At 36.4% G+C, this 6,761-nt stretch overlaps 1 non-coding gene across 1 annotated transcript; it reads right to left on the reverse strand.

The window, feature by feature from the left end:
* Positions 1-5,253: 5,253 nt before the first annotated feature.
* Positions 5,254-5,379, reverse strand: LOC141572963 (small nucleolar RNA SNORD22). The gene has a single exon (XR_012498552.1). It is a non-coding gene; the product is annotated as a small nucleolar RNA SNORD22 (small nucleolar RNA).
* Positions 5,380-6,761: the final 1,382 nt, after the last annotated feature.

Here is a 6,761-nt window from a genome sequence, read left to right on the forward strand (position 1 = left end):
CACAGTGTTTCCCTGAAAACTCATACTTATTATTATTATTACCCTGCAATATGATTTTTCTGGACCTGTTAATACAAATTTATGTAAGTTAACGATGTACTATTTCTTAATGCTTTTTGTTTTACAGAGCTTTCAATGTATCTTAATATCTTTTTCCTTTTCAGTTTGAAACATCATTTTTATCCCCCTGGCCACATAACATCTGACCTCTGCTTCTCCCATATTTCTCATATCTAATTACCAATCATCTCTAGTCAATCAGCCTAAGTGATGTTTCTTGCCACAGTCCCTCCCCCTCCTTTCCCACTGCCACCATTGTTATTCAGAGACTTATTGTCTCACATCTGGACTATTAAAATAAATGCCTAACTCCTGTTTCTTCCCCATCCAATGAATTCTAGACACCAATGTCAAGTTAATTTTCTACAGTTCAGAACAAGTTACTCTCCTGCTGAGAAACCTTCAAAGATTTCCCCATTGCCCACAGAATAAAATTCTTACCCTCACTTTCTTACCCTTCATAAAATAGCCTGAACTCTCTTTTCCAATTTAATTTCTCACAGCTTCATGAAGTGTACCTTCTAGGCATGTGGGTTAAGAGCCACTTCAGGAAATGATGGCTGACTAGTTCTGATTTTCTGACTAATGTGATTTTCCTATTTAAGATAAAAAGAAAGTCCAGAAAGAATTTATTGCATGATAAATAAATTCAATAAAAATATCAATTTATCAAATTGTTTAGTTGAACTTGCTGATGAATAAGTACTAAACATATTGGTGGGGACCTGGGCCACTGTAATCCAGGTTACTTAACTTTTCTCTTCAATGTTGAGGATATTTTCCTGCCTATTAAGTAGTAGATAAGACCATCTCCTTTATTATGCTTATCTAGTGTCTTCAGGATCACAGGAAGTATATTTTGAACTATAGAGTCAAAAGGAGCGCTAAGATACGTTGCTCTTATTTTACAAATGACAAAACTAAATCTCGCAGAGCAACCATCTGAAGTGCTCTGGGTCACCTTCCCATGTAAGGACACATAGCAGGTTGCACTCAACGTGTATACTAATACCAACCGCAAAAAATTGTATACTATTTTGTCCTTATTTTCATTTGTTGCAATGGTTTGCATATTTGTTTGGAAATAGTTCATATGTATGTGTATCATCCCTGTTTTCCTATCACTTCTGAAAATCAAATACAGTTGAGTAAGAAATAATTAAAAATTCACTATTTTCAGTTAATCACATGCAAACAAAGTGTTATAATAGATAGATGTTAACAAATAGACTTCTACTTTCGGGGTGGGGGGAAGAAAACCTGTTTCCAAAATTCTTCAGGGCCAAGGTTGTCAATAAAATAAAGATGCTGTATGTATACACATTTGAATACTATTCTGTCATAAGAAAAGATGAAATAGTGCCATGTGTGACAACATGGATGGATCTTGAGATTATTATGCTAAGCGAAATAAGTCAGACAGAAAAAGTTGAGAACCATGTGATTTCACTGATATGTGGGATATAAATCTGAAAGCAACAAAGGAACAAGATAAACAAATAAAGAAACAAAAACTCATAGACATAGACAACAGTTTAGTGGTTACCAGAGGGTAATGGGGGACGGGGGTGGTAGATGCAAGTAAACGGGCTCAAATATATGGTGATGGAAGGAGAACTGACTCTAGGTGGTGAACATAGATGATACATAGATGATATTACAGAATTGTACACTTGAAAACTATGTAATTTTACTAACCATTGTAACCCCCAATAAACTTTAATAAAAACATATATGTATTTGTTGATTTTCTCTTTTCTATGTCTAACGCTTATCTTTTCCACCAATCATTGACAGGACAGGGAATAAATTATGAAATTCTTTTTTAACCAACATAACTTGCAACATACGGCTATGTGCTCAATAAATACATCTTGAAATGAGTATTGCTTACAATTTTCTCAAGTGCCAGGCAGTTATATAATTATTCACATCCTAGAAGTTGTAATTCCTTGAGAACCTGGAAAATAAAAATATAAACATGGTATGTAACTGTAGAAGAGACTAATTTTTATCTCTACACTATTAGGGGTTTTGGCTGTGCCTGAGAATTAAACTAACATATGGCAGATTAACAGGAGAAAACATACAAACTTACATAAATTTTATGTGACACAGGAGCCCTCATAATGAAAAGAAGAGCCAAAGAAATGGTGAAACCTACGTACTTTTATATTAGGTTGAACAAAGAAAGGCAATTGTAGAAAAGTAACTAAAATACACTGGGAGACTAAAGGAAGATAAGAAGTATTTTAATAAGTCTGTTAATTCTCTCAACTTTGAGAGAATTCTCTCAACTTTGACTCTGTCAAAGACTGTTTGTTTTTTCTCCTGTTCAGAGAGGGCATCTTTCACATGGGAGTTTTTATATCCTGTTCTCAGGAATATAAGGGAAATTAGAATGCCCTTCTTGCATCTGCTGATTTTATAAGTGCTTTTATAAGTTCAAAATAGTCCTTATGCCAAAGTGGCATATTTTGGGTTGGCATATTCTGCCATCCTTCATAACGAACATCCATCTACATAAAGTAAAATGTAAGCACACAGGCTCTCTCTCAACTCCTAAATTCCAGATAGGTTTAATAAAAACAGCAGTTCATTTTGGCCTGCCACCAAGATGGATGGAGTCCTGGCTGAGTCACATAAAGGAGCAGGGAGCTCTAAGGCAGGTGCGAGAGCTCTGTGTACTTCACCATGTTGTCTGGGACTTGCTCCTCTGAGTGATGCATTATAGTGCCAAAATAGGAAAGCAGACATCCCCTGTCACTTCAGGTTTTACAATAAAAAAAGGAAAATGAAAAGGATTTACTTCTTGGTGAACATGTATCATTTTATGAAGACAGGGAACATTTGATCCAGGTCTCCACTAGACCAACAACTCACTTTTTGAAGTCCTAAAGGCAACAGAAATGTCTAGAGAGATTTCAAATGGATGAGTGGGTCCACTGGCCAAAGACCTGCAAACCATTTCTCACTCAATTTTTTTATTCATCTCATACTGCCATGGGTATAATTCTCAAACTCCTCCAGGTCTAATGAATGACCCCATCAAAGAGTCAGATGATAAGGACTTTTGCAAGGACTGAAGAAAAGGATATCTCTGTAGGCTAAATCACTGGTACCTCATCTTACCACTCTCCTGCAGGCTTACAATTCTACTCTTTGTCATAACGTCACACTAGTCCAGGTTCCAATCATTTGTCCCCTGGAAATTTGCAGCAGTCTTCTAACACCCCCATTCCCAATCCCTGCTCTGGCACATTCCCTCTTACTCCTCTTCAGTGCTTTCTGCACACTGCAGACAGAATTCTGTTTTTAAAGTTGAATTCTGATCACGTTCCTCACCATGGTTTCCTATTGCCCCCAGGACAAAAGTCAATGGTTTAACATCACAGCAAGACCTTCCAATCTGTTCCTTGATCTACTACAGAGTCCATCTAGTCCTATGGATCCAATGGACAATGGTACCTAGAATCCTTAAGTTTCTCAAGCACCTATGGAAATGTTTGAAAGCTAAATTAAAAAGTTGGCTTCAAAATATAAAACAGAATCAATATCCAGTTTAGCCAATGTTGCATGAATTTCTACAAAACATAACATTTTGTCAACTATTCAACTGCTATTTAAAACATTTCTTATGAAAAGATCTATTAAATATATTTAATGTGAAATACAGATGCTAGATATAATGTAAAATGTGACCTTTGAGGTAAAAGTGCTGACAGATATGTCTTAAAATCATCCTGGCATCTTGCCTCTCTCCCACCCTACCCTCACTCTTCAGTCCAGCCAAACCAAACCTCTTTAAGTACAGTAACATGTCATGGTATTTTTTGTTCCCCTACAGGTCTCATCAATGCCATTCCTTCTCAGTGGATGACTGCTTTACACACTTGGCCCCTCCTTACCTGGATGACTCCCCAACTCACCCAATGTAGATTCAATGGCTTTCCATCTAATCCCATGGCACACAACACTCTGCTGCCGTTCACACTTAGCACACATATATCCCCTTGTTGTCCAGCTGCTGGTCTTTCCCTCTGGAACAGAAGTTCTAGATGGGCATAGACAGTGTCTTTCCTTCTCTCCTGTTTGCCATCAGGTACCCAGAGCCTAACACAGAGCCCAGCATTTAGTAATGAACATTTGTTGATTGCATATGTAAAACCCTCTGCCTCACCCAATCATAATTCCACTGTTTTGTTTAAATCTTCTCTTTAAATCTCTTTAAATCTTCATATTAAACAACTGATCAGCATTTTGTTTTGACTGTTTGCTTAGTTGATTTTACTGGTGTCACACAACCTGCTAAGTATGAGGACCTAGTCTGTGTCTTTTATATTCAGTCAGTTTTTTATTTCTCCTTCAAACATGCCCTACCTTGCAGGAAATACTAATATTTAGAGCCTAAAATTTATCTTTACTTTGTATTTTACTTTACACTAAATTACTAGCATTTGAAATATATGTATATAAATTTGGATTTTCCAAAGTCTTTGAAAATTATACTATCACTATTTCACTATAACAAATTTTTGATTGTTTAAATGAATTCTTTTAAATCTGCAGCTGAAAAGAGTAATTGATACGTATCTAAAACTGCTAATGAAAGTTAGGATAAGTAATTTCTCAGTAAATCCTAACTGCTGTCATGAGGATCTGACAAAGCAGCCCCTAGAAACAACCCTTTCCTCCAAGGTGGCAGGAAGAAAGCAACGTGACAGAGCAGAAAGAGCAGTTAGGTTTAAGTTCAAATCCTACCTCTGACATTTGTAGTCCATATTACCTTGACAAATTGCTTAAATGCAGCCAGTTTCCCCATGTAAAACAGAAAAATAAAGTCCACTTTGCATAGTTTTAGTGTGGATTACAGGTAACTTGGACAAAGCACTTTGTTCATTTAATAAGAACTAGCATTATTTCAATTAATGCAGATTTAAAAATATTTTAACTCTGCAAATAGCGTATTCTTGAAACTGTTTCTTATAAAGCTTTGTTCTTCATTCAAATTCCCTTCATCATATTGGCTTTAATAACAATTTGTAAGTCTTCAGTGAAGGGGAGTAGAAATAAAAAAAAAAAAAAACATGCTTTAAAACATTTTTAGTTCTTAGGTTTGGGGATTTTAGGCCTGTAATTTTTTTTTTTTTTAAGTGATTTATTCCTCCCTTTTCCATGTTTAGAAATCCTATGATCCTTTACACAGTTCCTTCTGGAACAAACTTCCCTCTTCTCCTCCAGCCAGCCCCAGTGGGTTTGCCTTTCTAGTCTCTGGGACTAGAAGAGGAGGCAAGATATGTGAATGTTTCTTCACTGGGATATAAATTTTTAAGAAACAAATGTTTAAATGAGAAAATTCATTTTTGGCTAAGGACAAAATGTTCAAAATCCCAAAGGCTTATACCAAAGGTAAGGAGTAAATTTTATTTGAGACACAATAGTTTAAAGTTTAGAGTAGAATATTTTACGATAGAACTTTAAGTATATAGCTCATCAGAACCCAGTCGACTGAAATAACAATCACATAATGATCTTAATAGATAGAACTGAAGCTATAAAAAATAATATAAACCATTGTACTTAGCAATTTGTCTTACAGTAATTTGAGCCCTTAGTCTCCTCCTTTTACACATGATAGATTTGGTTGAGAAAATGTCAGTGGTCCCTCCAGCAGTAATATTCCTTGTCTTAATTACATGATGCTAGAGAGTATGAGAAACATTGATAAAAATGAGGTTTGTAATCACAGTCTGCCCCAAGGATAAAAGTTTTGTGCCAACTCCAATACAGCGTCATGGGCTAAAGCAGTGGTTCTTAACCTTTCGGAGGTCACAGGATCCCGTTTGAAACCAAGGAAAGCTATGATGCCTCTCACCAGGATAAAATTCCTAATTCTCAGAAAACCAATAAGCCCCAGATTAACAACGTATGCATTAGGGAGTTTCCAACTTTGGGGAATGTCTTAGCCAGCATGGGCTGCTATAACAAAATACCATAAACTGGGTGGCTTACAAACAACAGACATTTATTTCTCACAATTCTGAAGGCTGGAAGTCTGACATCAAGTCCCAGCCTGGTCAGGTTCTGGTGCGAGCGCTCTTCCTTCTGGGTTGCAGACTGCCAACTCCTCATTCTATCCTCACATGACAGAGAGCACAAAGGGGAAGTAAACTCTCCTGTGACTGTTATAAGGGCACTAATCCCATTCATGAGGCTTCCACCCTTATGACTTCATCTAATCCTATTTCTATCCCAAAGACCCCACCTCCTAATTCCATCATATTGGGGAAGAGGTATAGGGTTTCAACATATGAATCTGGGGGGATACATTCAGTCCATAACAGGGGAGTTTCTGTGTCCCTTCCATGTATTCCTGAGAAGAGCTGTGGGAGTTTAGATGGACACCTCTAAGTAAAACCACTTGTAGCTGTTCAAAGGTAAATACTGCCTCAAAACTTTGAGATTTGCTTGAGGCTATTCATCTCATTTGTTTTGCTCACTTTTTTACTTAGCTTTATCTATACTCATATTGAAAATATTTCTAATTACTTGAAAAGAAACACAGAGGTCAAAGATATTAAAAAACTATTAAAACAATTACTTGAGAAGTATCTCATAAACTACTCTACTATTTTCCTCTCACTGGAACATCGTGATTTCTTTGAATCCCAGTTACCCCATAAACAATGGGTATGATAACA

Source organism: Rhinolophus sinicus, chromosome 15, assembly GCF_057876585.1.
Source record: "Rhinolophus sinicus isolate RSI-liver-muscle chromosome 15, RSI-T2T, whole genome shotgun sequence".
NCBI lineage: Eukaryota > Metazoa > Chordata > Mammalia > Chiroptera > Rhinolophidae > Rhinolophus > Rhinolophus sinicus.